This window comes from Pinus tabuliformis, chromosome 1_2 (genome assembly GCF_031772625.1).
Source record: "Pinus tabuliformis cultivar Carrire ecotype Pingquan chromosome 1_2, CPIR1, whole genome shotgun sequence".
Lineage (NCBI taxonomy): Eukaryota > Viridiplantae > Streptophyta > Pinopsida > Pinales > Pinaceae > Pinus > Pinus tabuliformis.
The window spans coordinates 737,307,517-737,323,104 of NC_142298.1; positions in this window are offsets into that span (position 1 = coordinate 737,307,517).

Sequence of the window (15,588 nt, forward strand, 5' to 3'; positions counted from 1 at the left end):
AACAAGGCCACAAAGAATATGAGAGCTCTACCACTCATATAGAGTGGGAATATGGCTCACTAGAAACCTAAATATTTTTGAAGGACAAGAGATTCTATCCCTTAAATGTACAATTAATTCTATCCATCTACTAAATTATTATCCACATCTTGAGGAAAAACAAAAAATACCAAGGAAAAAAGTAATAGATATGGATATTCCTTGGGCAAATTTTGAAAGTGCGTCTCAAGGGAATCCTAGTAGGAGGCTTAAGATGAATCCTATATCCCTCCCCAAATCATAGCATGGATTTGAAAGATAGAATTTAGAAATAAATGAATAATTATTGCGAACTAATATCTCTAAAGTCATCCCTCCACTTGTATTAAGAATATTGTATCACATAGCTACAAATTTTGGGGGATTATTTACTAGTTATCCCATGGATTTTAAAGGAAGAATTATTCAAATTTTTTACTTTATAACCACTTTTTCATTATATATAACAACAGATGAAGACATTCTCACACATTTATTTGTGTCAGTTGGGTAGGGAGATGAATGAGGTAATGAACCTCCATTCAAATGAGGATTGGTGTTGGAGTGCGGTACTTGGACCATATCCATCTTTTATGATAGACACAAGGTTAATATTCTTCATTTACCATGGATATAATTTCATGTTGTAATTTCACTTGTAATAAACAAAAAGTGAAAGTATTATGTTATGAAGTCAACTTAATCTTAGGAACTTATACAATTATTCTATAAGTTCTAGAACATTAGTGACTTAGAATTAGAATTGATATTATCCATACATCTAAAGAATGAGATAGTAGGCAACGCGGATTGAGGAGATTAGTTTCTAGGATTGATGAGTTTAGTATTTTCTCTCAAAGAACAAAGAAGACAAGATAGGTGAAGTTGATCTCGTATGAGAAGAGAGCAAGAGGTATTGAAGAAAGAAGGGGGCATTCAAGGAGAAAAGGGTAGATTGATAAATAGGATAAAAATATACTAGCAATTTGTATAGGCCATACCACTATAGTAAACAATTTGTTTCCTTATGCACAAGTTATATACCTTCAAATTTGGTTATACATATTCATTTATGGATTGTTGAAGTATGTTGTAGCTATTAAGAGGAAGAGAAATTAATTGTCCATGAAAGGGGAAAAAAAAGGCAATCCATACTATTTTAATTGCACCCTCTCTTACACAAGTCATACACTATTTTTTGAGATGATTATATTGATTGTATAATGTCTAGTTCAAGAAGGATTAAGAGGTCACATTATGAGATTTTATCAAAGGAATGAAAAATTTACTACAAGGATAAATCATTGTATGTTTTCAAATATGTATGAATGATGCAATGTTATAGGAAAAAATAAATTTTATGTTAATAAATTTTCTTTGTGTTATCTAATGAGAGAGCCTAGGAAAAAGATAACCTAGGCTAGAAATTTTACATGGTATCAAATATATTTACATTATTGGTATTCTCAGTGATTTTAATTGGTAAATCAATTTCCAGAATGAAGGAAAAACAAATAGAGGGTTTATTATTCCTTTTGAGGATGAATTTTTAGATCTAGGAGTTTGTGCATTAGATCTCAAAGATGACCTCAACTGGCCTTAAATTTGGGAGTAGACTAGATGGTGCCTCAAATTTCTTGGCATGGAAAATGAGGGATACTCTCTTATTAGAGAAAAATGATATCTAGGATATTCTCAAGGATGTTGTAGCTTCACCTATAGTTGTACAATGGTTGATAACTCATAAGAAGAAGGAAGTGAAGGAAAAGAGAATAATCATGGATTCCATCAAGTATCATCTGATCCCTGATATATTTGAGAAGAAAATGAGGAAATTTTTGATTCCCTAGTTATCCTTTACTAGAATGAGAAAATAAACAAAACAAAAAATCATGTTGTGAAATAAACTTAGAACCATAGAGACGACGATATGAAATTTAGCTACTAGTCATTGATGAAAGTCATGCAAATCCATGATCAAATTGCAATAGTTTAGGAGAATATTTCGAGTGCAAAACTAGTGAACATGGCACTAAATGGATTCTCATATTCATAGGAACCATTTTCCAAAAGTATTTATGCTTACATGAACCATCATAAATTTGGAAGGCTATGGGATGACTATATCTAGGAGGAGACTCAGATGGTGTAAAAGGCCAACAAGAAGGGTCGTGGTGAGAATATAGTCTTATTTGATCAGATAAATAATTTTATAGGTAAAGGACTTGACAAGGGTAAGGGAAAGAGTCAGGATTCAACCTCATAGCCAAGAAAGAATAGTTTAAGTAGTATCAAGTGCTTCATTTTTCATAAGCATAGCCATTATGCATCACAGTGTCCAAATAAGAAAAAAGTTAAAGGGAAGTAGATAGTACCATCTATAAAAACTCATATCAGCAAGTTTTGTACCAAATTTGAGAGGGATTTATTAATGGTATCGTGCCTTTCTACCAACATGGTTACTAGGAAGATGTGTTATATGATAGTGGGGGATATTATCACATGAAAATATATTAGAAGTTTTTTCTAACCTAATGAAGTAGGACCCAATAGTATAGGTTGAATTTGGTGATAATGCTAGGTACCTAGTAGAAGGAGTTGGGACTATTTCCTTCTAGCTCAAGTAAGATAACTACTTATATTTTAACAATGTATTATTTTTCCTAGGTCTTAGAAGGAAATTTATTTTAGTTTTAGTTATAGAGGAAAATGAATATGTAGTTTAGTTCAAGAACCAATAATTACTCATTATATATAAGTAATCTAACTCAAATATGGTTTTGGTAATAGGGGTTAGATAATATAGCCTTTATTAGATGTAGGGTGAGCCTATTTGAGCCTTAGTTCATAACAACTATAACCTGTGTGAGTTTTGATATAAGAGTGTGGGGAACTATATGTTATGTATCCATATCAAAATAACATGGAAACATAAGAAATGATAGATCAATGACTACATAATAAGCCACTTTGAGGAGGAAACCTCCCTTTACATCAAATCAATGAACGATTCTTGGATGATTAAAATGACGTGACCCCGTTGGTATATATAGGAGTCTAGAGGGTAAAAATATAATTAAGGCCTACATAACAATATTAATGTAAGGGCACAACAATAACAATAGTGGGCTTCTATGGGGCACAATAATAACAATATGGGGGCTACACTAGTATTATAAGGACTTAACATGCACCTCTCCTTCAAAAAGTGTTTGCCTCAATGCTTGAGTAATTCTGGATGCTTCTGTATAAAATAATAATCCTCCCATGTGGAATCTTCAATAGGTAAGTTCTTCCACTTAATGATATACTCTGAAATTGATAGATTTTGTAGTTGTTGATTTCTTATTTTCGTGATTATTTCAAGATCCATTATGATTTTTCATTCCTCGTCAAGTTCTATAAATATAGTTTGAATTGGAAGCTTGTCACCTATAACCTTTTTTAAGCATGAAACATGGAAAACTGGGTGTACTCACAAATATGCAGGCAAATCTAATTTGTATGCCATGGTAACACTCTTTTGCAACACCTTGTAAGGGCCATATTACTTGGGTAATAATTTATTATCCTTCTTAGCTTTCTTGAGGAAATTTTTTTGTATGGTTGTAGCTGTAAAAACACCCAATCACTATCACTAAAACTTTCATTGCGATGTTGATATTCTCGTTGTTTCATTCAATTTTATGCCAGAGTGAGGTTATTCTTTAAGAGTTGGAGAACTTGTTGTTGATGCTCAATGTGATCTTCCACTACTTCAACCTTAGATTTTTCTCTTAAAGATGATGTGATGTGTTGTAGCTCCTAGAGACAACCCCTGGGTTGAGGAGAGGTCAGTGCCTAGGATATCTTAAAAGTGTTTATAAGATTGGCTGAAATTATTCACTTATATTCAACATTGAACACATTTTTAAAATAGAATTGGTTCGAAATCTTTTTCAAGAGGGTAGATGCAATTGATATCAAAGAAAAATCATGGAATACTTAATATCAATTTCTAATGGCTAACTTATAGAAGAAAATAGTTCGTTGGTCATTGTCGCAAGCATGAAAGAATAATATGTAGAAAATAAATAAAATACAGAGGTCTTAGGGTAGAATCCTATGCATCAGACTTCGGTAAGAAGTAGATAAATGAAACACTGAATGATATTTCAAATTACATGGAGTGCATATTAAGGGTGTTAGATCTTGTTGTAACCCTAGAGATAACCTCTCGCTAAGAAAAGGTCAGTGCCTAGGACATCTATACAAAAAGATAAAAAGTTTTTTTGTTGTCCCACACATGATTACTCAAAGATATATTTGACAGGTAATGTAGAGAACACTCCTTGGATAAAAGATATCTTTCTAGATGGCCATGCTATCTCTGAAAATTATTTTGAAGTTGTAGAAAGTTGATATAATAAAATAGTGGAAGATTGAGAATAGAAGGTTGTAGTTGAAGAATATTTTATTATAAATATTAGAAGAATACATGAAAGAATAGGGAAATGAAAGTATGAAAATGTGGAGCACATTTTAAGGTTATTTAATGCAAATTTACAGAGATTGTGAGCTCTTTCCAAGAAAAGTAAATCTGTATTACTAAAAATAATCAACAAATTCTTTACACATTTCCAAGAGAAGAAAAACAATTACTTACTTACAATAATAAAGGAAAACATATTAGATTCAGACAACAGTTGGAATCATAAAGAAAAAACTTTATTATATCTCCAAGAAAAGGTTGACACATTACATAGGAATTTCTCTCTGAGGTAAAAAATTGGGAACCCCGAAAATGGTTCCTCCATGTCTTTGTGTAGAAGCATTACAATGAAGACAATTATAAAACTATTAACTTTCATGAACTAACTTGAAATACTTATTAAAACTACCTTAAACTTTACTCTATCCTTATGAGGACTCATAAACAAAACTTAAAAATTAAATCACTTTGGCTTGAAATTACAAAATAAAATATCCTTTCAAAAATGTCTTTTTCCAAAATAAAATATGTGGATGATTATCATTCAATCACATGGGATTCTTGTGCATGCTCACTTAAAGAAGCTCTATGTTCTATAGCTTTGGTTGGTGACAACAATCATCAATATTTCTTCCACACTACCAAATCAGAATTTGGGAATTTGACCAACCTATCATAAACCATCCTGAAATTTTTTATTTTGTTGTAGCTTGTATTTTTGGCAAATATAGTCCTGACCAACAATAATAATTGAATTTCCTTATGTAAATTATTCATAATGGTTTACCCTTTCAAAACTATTGTCTTGTCTTTAGGATTTACTCCGAGATTGATGATTAACTTCTTTAATTATTCATTATGGGTGTATAAAGTTTGTGAGTTAGTCTTCTCTAACTTCAACTAATTAATCACCTTCCCCAATAAGGCCTTTGCCTTATTTGCTGCTAGAGATGTTTTACTCAAATCACTGTAAATGAGCTCTCTAGTTTGCCTATGCAGATTTAATTTTATCATGTAATGAAATGTATTATGCACTAACAGTAAAATTTACAGTCTTAAAACCAACCACAAAAGAAAATGCTAATGCAGAAGGATGTGTGAAATAAAGTTTCAGTTGATTCCTCTCCAGGTCCATAGATGACAACAATGTGGTTTGATATTCGAGTTGATTGAGTTTCTAGCTAAGCAACCACATTTTCTCTAATATTCCTATTTATTTATTCAATCTTCTCATAAGCCTCACTCAAAATAGTAAAGGAAGTTTGCTCACCTTATTTAGGAATGGGAGAGGAAGGTGTATATCTTACCTCCCCTAGTTACAATTGGAAACTTAGTTCAATCGAGGGCCTTTCCACCAAAGGCTCAAATTTAGTTTCTTCCTTGTGTATTTTGGGCCTCTTTGAGCTCTTGGAAGCTTCAACATCCAAGTCAATAACATATTCAACTCCTCTTTCTAATCCTTCTTAGTAGGGTTAGGAGTTTCAACCTTCATTCCTTTCTATGACTGAAACTTGCCACCACTTGGAAGCCTTTCAATTTCAGGCCTTAGTTCATGAACATATGGTACATAAGAATTTTCCACCCTTCTCTTTGAAATAATCTGATAAGGATCATAGGACCACTTCTGCCCTTGCTAAAATTTCATCTCCTGTAGCATTTTCTCTACCTCCTCCACAACCTTCCTATTATTGACAATAAAAGGCCCAATAGTCCTGGGAAACTTGAACAAGTATCCTTTCTGGGATGGCACAAAATGCACTTACTACACATTTAAACTTTGTCTAATAAATTCTAATGCAAACAACCTCATAGTTACAAAGGACAGAAGCCTATAAGGGGAAAATTTTGCTCCATACAACCTAATTTATGTGTAATATTCAAATGCAAACCAATATCCCACTTTCACATCAATACTCAATTGTAAAAATGATTGGGCTTTGGGAAATATATTAGGTGGAACAAAGTTGTTAATGATGGTGCAGACCGCTGACATGAAAGAGGAAATAAAATATGAAAAACCCTCATAACTACGATGACTTCTTATAGTCTCAGTCCAATCTACCACTGAATGTTTCTTATTATGGGGGTACATTATGCTTAAGCCTAGGTGCATGAATTTCTCCACAAGAACATATAAGAAAATATAGATTAGCAAAGAGGGGAATCTAAAAAACCTAGTGAGACTGAAATTCAATAATTGAGAATTGACTAAAACCTCCCGAAATGCTGGTATATTGAGAATTACATTAGGTTGCATGACCAAATGAAACATGGATATGGATTCTCGATCAACAATGGAAGTATCATCTTCCCAAAATCCTGACAATTGCCTACAAAATTGGTCTGACTCCCTCAACAAAATTATCTATGGGAACATGGTTGGCTCTAGAGATAAATTATTTCCTAGTGGAATAACATGAAAAGACAGTTTGGCATAATATTTTCCAAAGAGTCTGTGGAAAGTGGACACAAGGGTTTCTTCAGAAAATGAAGTATATTGGTAAAACTGTGGAAAATCCAACACTTTTTGAATCAATAATGAAAAAACCTAAAAAATGTTTTTTCCTAATGAATTCACTACATAACAATTTTTAGGATTTAAGGATAAATCTAACCAGGTAATCAATTCAAGAAATGAGTATGTTTGAGGGACAATTGTAACTAACAGACCAGATTTTATGACCCTAGAAAACACTTCTGACGCCAATTGACCAAGTAAGACATTTTGGCGTAATTCCATGAGATAAAGTGAGAATACGAGGTCAAAAACATCTCTCTTCGTGTCCATAAACAGGATATGGGTTGCAGAACCCAGCAAGGAATCTTTATTTGACATTTTCGACAATTGGAGAAAGTTGTGCAACCGAATTAATACCTAAGAAATACTGGTTGACATTGGATTTGAGTTGGTATGATGATAGGTGTAGGTGGGTGTCACTGAGTTAATGAGAGCAGACAAGTGTATGACAGGCTGACGTATGGTGACATAAGGGGGGATGATGTGGTGTGGTGACATGGTAGGGTGATGTGGAATGGTAGATGAGGTGGCGACGTTGAGGAGAAATATGCACCTGCCATGGCAAAATGATATCATGCTCTCTTGCAATTCCTGCTTTCTAACCGTAGACAAGGTAAATACCACTTACCACTCGTAGGGGCACTTATGATGGTAAGCGATTGCAACCTAAGGTGATGTTGGGTGAAATATTGACCATTGATTTTCTAATGGTGGTTTCCTACCAGGCTCCCTATGGGGGCAGCCCTCCGAATATGTGTCCGGCTTGTTGTGGTGTCGAGTTTCTCCTGTGGAGGAGTCTCAATGCCGTGAATGGCATCCCCCCTGAAAAGAACGTTCTTCAACCTTTATTCCTCCACTGTGAGAGTAGGTCCCATCAATAATATAATATTAAATGTCTTCTACTATTGAAATTGTGCCATATCGGTCCCACGTTAATTAGTTTTTTTTTTTTTTTTTTTAAATAAATCTCCACAAAATAATTCCAATGATATTGTTTTTTATTTTGCTTCACAATTTTTTTTGTGTTTTGACATATATATTTTTTTTATTTTTGAGATTTTAACAGAGTGAAAATGAGCTATAACATCTCACTCGACATGGGGATAGTGTTTTGGAACAAAACGCTAAGAACCACAGATTAGTGCCTTCGTCTTGGGCATGGATTCATATCATAGCTTGAAACATTGCAATGAGAAGATCACTAAATACTTACAGTAATCACACCTATATTTACAATGAGAAAAGTAAAGGTTGTTTAATGCTAGAAGTAATGTTTTAGAAATGCCCATTTACAGGTAGCTGTAGCAGTTATCCATCCATATTATCTGGGATGAAATTGTTGTTTGCTCTGGCTTCTGCTACCTTGAAAGGACCAAACCATAAAGGATAAAACTTACCATGTTTACCCTTGTTCTCCCTTTTAACATCCCACCTTAGGACAAGGTATCCCAATTGAAAAAGTATATCCTTGGCCTTTCAGTCAAAAATATTTGTTATCTTCTCTTGATAGCTGAACATATTTTTAGTTACTTGTTCTCAATTCTCATCCAGTTATACTAGCTAGTTTATTCTTCGAGTCAATGCATTTGGTTCTTCTTTAGCATCTTGAACCAAAGTAGCTATTGGTTTGACTATCGACTAGGAAAAAAAATTTCCACTCCATATGCCAAGTGAAAAGGTGACTTACCAGTATAAAATTTGGTGGTTACTCTATTTTCTCATAGGGAAAACTTAAGCTGAAAGCCCTATTTTTTTTTATATTTTTTACAGTTGTTTTCCTCAAAATTCCAACCAGAGCTTTATTTGAAGACTCTTCCAACCCTTTTCCTTGAGGATAATAGTTGGTAGATTGATAGATCACAACATTTTATTTCTAGAAAAAATGATTAATTTTGCAGATTTAAATACCTGAGCATTATCCGTGACCAATTTCTTGGGGCAACCAAATCTTGTAAATTTGTTTTCTTCCAGGAACTTGATCACCACTGAATTTGTTGCATTTCTGGTTGTAATAACTTCCATCCATTTGGTCAAATAATAAGTGGTTGTTAGAATCCACTTATTTTGGTGTTGGCTTGTATGGGCCTGACCCAAGTTCAGAGGTGATTTAGCCAAGAAAATCTCGGTACTACTAGCCCTTTCAGCAATAGTCCATGGAGTGCGGACTGTGATCTCACCTGAAGTAGTATGGGAGGGTGCTAGAACCAGGTTTCCACACCCTTGGGATGTCTGATGGGCTTCTGGAGATCCACATTCTAACCCATCACTACGCGCACTTGCGATACCTTCGTAACCTGCGGTGCGGCTTCCACGCAGCCCTAGTCAGGGCACAACCCGTATAATACCCAAGTTACTTGCTATTTAATCTGTCATTATCTGATTACTTAACTTTTTCATGTAATACTAATGATTATTATAGCATATTCATCATTCATATCAATGCGCACAACAAATAAACCAATATCAACATAAAGAAGGCAAGGTACAACAAATACACAAAAATAAGATTCAACTTCTCTTTATTAATCTTCAATCCCGATTACAGACTTGACACCACCCTGTGCACCCAGTTGCAAGGGTCCGCGCACTCAGATGTGGACTCTACTAGGCCTCTGCGCACTCAGCTACAAAGCCTCTTCCTACTACTACGACCCAATACACATAATCCTACTCTAAGCTCAAACCATTTGCATTATTCTTTCTTATTCCTTTTCTATCTTTACAACTTAGAGCCTCACTCTATTTATACAATCCTATGGTCCATGTACCATGGGTAGGTTGACATGACTTTACATTACATTACATTACTTTAGGGTGGACAACCCTATGACTTGACCTCTACTTCGCACTCTTCACTCGCAATTCGCGAAGTCTTACAAAACCTTTAACCAAAACTTGGGCTTTGAGCCCCAAAACATGCTGTGGGGGGATTCCATGCCCAATAGGCCCCCAACATAATCATCATGACTCATCCTGAGTCACTCTATTGGTGTAGCAATCTTGGCACAGAGCCCCTCCAACTATTCTCGTACTGCTCGGAGGTCTGCAGTGCACTGTTCTGTGGTTTGTTGGACATGCTGCATTCTTTCTTTTGAATCATCCACGTCTGAATCATGTCCTTTCTTTGGTACTGGCTTCTGGTGCATGTGTTTATAGTCTTGCACCCTTGTCTAGTTCCTTGGGTTGTGAAGACTATGCTGCGACCGGTTAGTCAAAGAACTGGCCCACCCGTGTAGGGTTTCAAGTGGTTGCCATTTACTTTTCTTGGGAATGGTTCTCCATTGAGTTTGACTAGCTGGACCGCACCTCTGTCTGTAACCTCCTTTACCACATATGGTCCTAGCTAGTGCACTCTGAATTTTCTCGGAAATTTTTCAAACTTGTTGTCATAAAGTAGCACTAAGTCGCTTACCTTGAAGGTGCGCAACTTGATATGGTGGTCGTGCTAGGCCTTTTCACACTGCTTTTGTATCTGCTGGTGATATCTAGCCATAAATTGTTCTTCCTCAAGTTCTTCTAATTGTGCGATCCTTTCTTCCAGAGATTCGCAGTCCGTCATGCCTGTAAGTGCTGCTATTCGCATACTAGGTACGATGTATTCCATCGGCATGACTGCTTCCGTATCATATACCAATCGAAAGGGTGTCTGTCCCATCAATTTATTGCATGTTCTCCTATACGCCCATAACACAGCAGGTACGCGCAGGTCCCAGTCATTCCACTGCACGTTACATACTTTGGTCAGCGCAGTCTCTAGTATCTTATTGAATTCCTCTATTGTTCCATTAGCTTATGGGTGGCATAGTGTACTTTTATGATGATAGACCTGGAACTCTACTGTGAGTGCGCTGATGGTTTCATTCAGGAAATGTGTTCTGTGATCGGTCATTAAGATTTTCGGACAGCCAAATTGTTTCAACACGTTTTCAAACAAAAACTTTGCAACCATAGCGGTTGTGCAGTCCTTGACTGGCTGCACTTCTACCCATCGTGTCATGTACTCCATCATGATGATGATGTAGCGCGCACTTGTCTTTCCCTGATGTTTGATAGGGCCCACAAAGTCGACTGCCCATTTCTCAAATGGATGTAGTGTCATTTGGGGATTTAGTGGCACCTCATTCCTTCGTGATGGTTTTCCCATTCTTTGAAATATATCGCAAGCCTTACAGTGTGCTTTGAAATCTTGGTGCAGGGTCAGCCACCATAACCTTGTGTGAAGAATATTATGTACAGTTGCGCGTGCTACATAGTGTCCTCTTTCAATGCCCCCATGTGCTTCTACGGATTCAAGTATGTATCTTTGCAATATCTCATCATTACCCATCTTGCAGAGGTGCCCCGCAATGATAGAAAAGTCCATCGCGTGCACCACCAATTCCTTCTTCTATTGGATTGAGTACTCCTTCGGTGCAGTCCCTATTGTTAGAAAATGGATTATATCTTCAAAGTGTCCATCTGTGACGCGTACTACAAAGAGTTGTGCATCAGGTAGTCCCTCCTCCAAATTTGTTGGTTGCTCGCCCGTCTCAATTCGTGACAAGTGGTCTGGTCCTGCGTTTAAGCGTCCTAGCTTGACTATGACCTCAAAATCATATTCTTGAAATAGAGTCAACCATCTGCATATTTGCCCCCCTAACACAAGCTTGTTTACCATGTATTTCAACACATAATGGTCAGTATACATCTTGAAATGTCCTCCAAGTAAATAGTGTCAGTATTTTTGGAGCGCATACACCATTGCTAACCCCTCACACTCAGTGGTAGAGTAGTTCTTTTCTGCTTTGGACAATATTCAACTCGCAAACACGATCGGGTGATCTACACCCTCCGTGCCTTCTTGTGTGAGTATGGATCCCAACGTGATACACGATGCATCAACATGTACATGAAATTCCATGTCCTATTTTGGGAAGGCCAAGATTGGCGCGGAGCCTAGTTTTCACTGCAGTGCATCCAAACTATTCATGCAATCATCATTCCAGCAATATGTAACATCTTTCTTCAATAGCTCTTCCATTGGCGTGGTTATTTGGGCATAACTTTTGATGAACTTCCTATAGTATCCAGTGTGTCCCAAGGTAGCGTGCATTTGTTTAACACTTCGTGGTGCTTCCAAATTAAGGATAACAGAAATCTTTGCGGGGTCCACCATCAGTCCTTGTTTTTAAACCACATGTCCCAACATGTTTCCAAAGGGAACGAGGAATGTGCACTTCTTTAGATTCAACACAATCTGGTGTTGGTAGCAAGTATCTAGCATCAAACGTAAGCTCGCTACATGGTGCTTAACTAATCCAAAAATAGTCCAATCATCCAGATAGACCTCCAAAAACTTGTGGATGTATTCTTTGAACGCAGCTATCACAATGCGCGAAAATGTAAATGGTGCATTCTTCAGTCCAAATGGCATTATGGTGTATTGAAAGCATCCCCATTCTGTTGCAAAGGTCATCTTGCTCCTATCTTCTAGCGTGATCTTGATCTGATGGTACCCTGAGAACCCATCCATGAACGAGTATGCTTCCTGACCACCAACATTCTCTAGTACTTCATCTGTGAATGGTGTTGGGAATGGATCGTGTACATGGGCATCATTCAGCTTCCTGAGGTCTATGCATATTATTATTTCACCCCTTCTATTTTTTCTCCTACACTACCATAGAACTCACCCAATCGAATTCTTCCATTGGTTCAATAATTCTGGCTGCAAGCATTTTCTCTAATTCGTCACAGACCTTTTCTTTATACTTTGGATTCAAGCGGTAAGGCCTCTACTTAACTAGCTTCGTGTCGGGTTTCACGGTGATCTTCATCATCCATAAATCACCAATGATCCCTTTTAAGTCCATAATTTTGGTCAAGAACAAGTGTTGGTATTCACAGAGTAACTCAGCGACCTTATCGACAGTGGCATCATCCCAATAGTCCCCAACTGTTGCGTACTTTGGTTTTGCCTCCATTCCAATGTTGACCTACTTTGTCTTTAGTGACGCGGTGATTTCGAGGTCTTCAAGTGATGGTCCGCAAATCTTGCAAGCACCTTCCATTTCTGAAATGTTAATGTTCCATGGGTCCTCATCATCCTCCTCAACAGTCACGTTATAACACTCCAGTGCACTACTTAATTGTGTCGCCCATTCTGGCTGAAGTATGCCCATTGACTCCTGTGGTATTTTGAAGATAGTGGCTTTTACTGCTTGGAGCGCATCGTCAACAGTATCTAATGAACGATCTTCAAATGTGAATGTTAACAAGAATCCCTCGCGCAAGACATCCCATTCACTTGTACCATGGCGGAGCTCCATCTCTGTATATCAATTCATGGGTATGATGTCCAAGGAATGGTAGAATAAATGTACCCATTCAGGCTGTGGCTCTTCCCCGTGGACCTTGGTCCATTTCGCGAGGTACATGTGTGGATCATCTCATCTGTCATATTTGTCTACTAGTCGTATTTGTGGTTTTCCAAAACATAGGTGCATCATCCTTCTACATCCATGCTAGTCCTCAAAATTTCCTTGATGCGTACCCCACCATCGTGCATGTGTTGCGCGTAGTGCCCACTTCAGCGCATCGAACCACTGATGTTCTGGTACTGCGCTTTCAAATTTTCTCAAGAATTCACCAACTGCTAACAATCCATCATACGTTGGCAGCTCCCTTGCCTCTATTGTTAAGCAACACAATGATTTGATCATCATGTTGCATTTCATGTTGTTACTTTGTGCAGTTGATTCTACCATCGCTCTATCTCTTCATCTAAATCTGAAGCGCAAGAGCTTTCGCGCTCCCATGAAATCCTTCCATCTGTAGTTGGATTCACCCAATCCTGTCCTTGCACAGTTATCTTGTAAATATAGTCGAGATTGTCATCACTATCATCATCACGAACTGTTTCAGTGTATCATGCTCCTTCGGTTGGATCTATCAGCACTACCATGCGTAGTGACTTTTTCTCAAAGATCATTTTGCGCTTCTTCATATTTATGACTCCATTCATATTGGTGGCCCAGTCTATTCCTAGTATCATGGGATAGGGATTGTTGTCATCGACAATCTCTATTACTTCAAAATCTGCCTATGCACTCACACCTTCAATGTCAACTGTTACCCCTTGCAATCTTCCATGGGCAAAATATTCTGTTGGTTCACCATTCGTAACTGAATAGGGGACCATTGCAGTGTGGGTTTTCCCATGCATTCCCATGTTTGCTTTGGTAGCACATTCACGTCTGAGCCCAGATCTAGGATTACCTGATCCATTTCATACTCACCTATTTGCGTAGTCAACCTCATTTCCCTCCCTGTTGCAACACATGCTTCCCAAGTTTCTGGACCATGTGCGGTTCTCCTGACCCCACACACCTAGTGATAAGTTCCTGTAGTCCTTTGACTGCCTTGCTGTCGCACAATAGTTTCATTCATGTCTCTAGAAAGGTAGTGAGCATTGAAGGATCCATCCCTCGTTCTAGTTGATCCTTACTACCTAAAGTGGAGGTCTCCATGAAGCTCTTATTAGCTTCCAAGAATGTCTCCTTCGCGCGTTCTAAATCAAATTCAGGTTCCTTTGTAGGAGCGTTGCGAACCCATGCCCTTTCCTCTGGCTGCTTCCCTTTATCATCTCCTGTGGTCATACCACTCCTGAGCATCATGGTTACATTTGGGTCTTCTTCGCGCGGCTCAAACCTCACCATTTGTAAATTCTAGGTTAGAGGGGGCTGGAGTACCCCCTTTTCGCGCATTCTCACTATCATTGAAGGGCAGTCTTCTGCCTCATGATCAAACTGAGTATAGTACCAACATGATATTCTTGTTGAGTTTGTACAATCATGGGAATAATGCCCTGGCCCTCTGCAATTGTAACAAATTATTTGTTTGCGACCCCTTCCTGGTCCCATTCTTCCTTGACCCCAACCACACCCCTGAAACCCAGCTCATGCCATCCCTGCATTTGGGTCGAGGGCTCGTGTTTCGGTCTACACCCTGTAGGCAGGAGTCCGATCCATCATTAGTTCATAGCTTCGGTAGGTTCGTTCATCATGGCCTACCAACCTACAGAAATTACAAAATAATTGTTGGGATGTCTGCGTATACTTCTCCAACAGATGCTAATTATTTGTGGTGTGTTTTCCTCCTATATGGTAGATTGCGCACCATAATGCAGATGGCATGCTTGCCCTGCCTGTGCCTCCGGTCTTAGCGGCGTTGGCCCTCCTCCTGCCAAGTAGTTTGCAAATACTTGGCAGTGGTCCTTGTGATGCCCTTGGCCCTTTCATTTTATGCACCATACTTCCTCGCGTACCTCCAGCCAAGGTGTCCTATCCTGTTTTAAACTTTGCATTTCCAGACATAGATTCTATAGTTTCATGTGGATTTGTTGGACTCCAAACCTAAGGTCTTGTATATGGGTCTCATGCAATCTCATTTCCATCTCCAACACTTCGGCCTGGGTGGAAAGTTTTTGCTGTGACAATGCATTTCTTAAGTGTGGCATAAGCGAGGCCACAAACCATGCTTAATGATGTGCATATGTTAACGTCATATTGGTTTCACAGATCGTACTCTTCAGCCTTTGGTC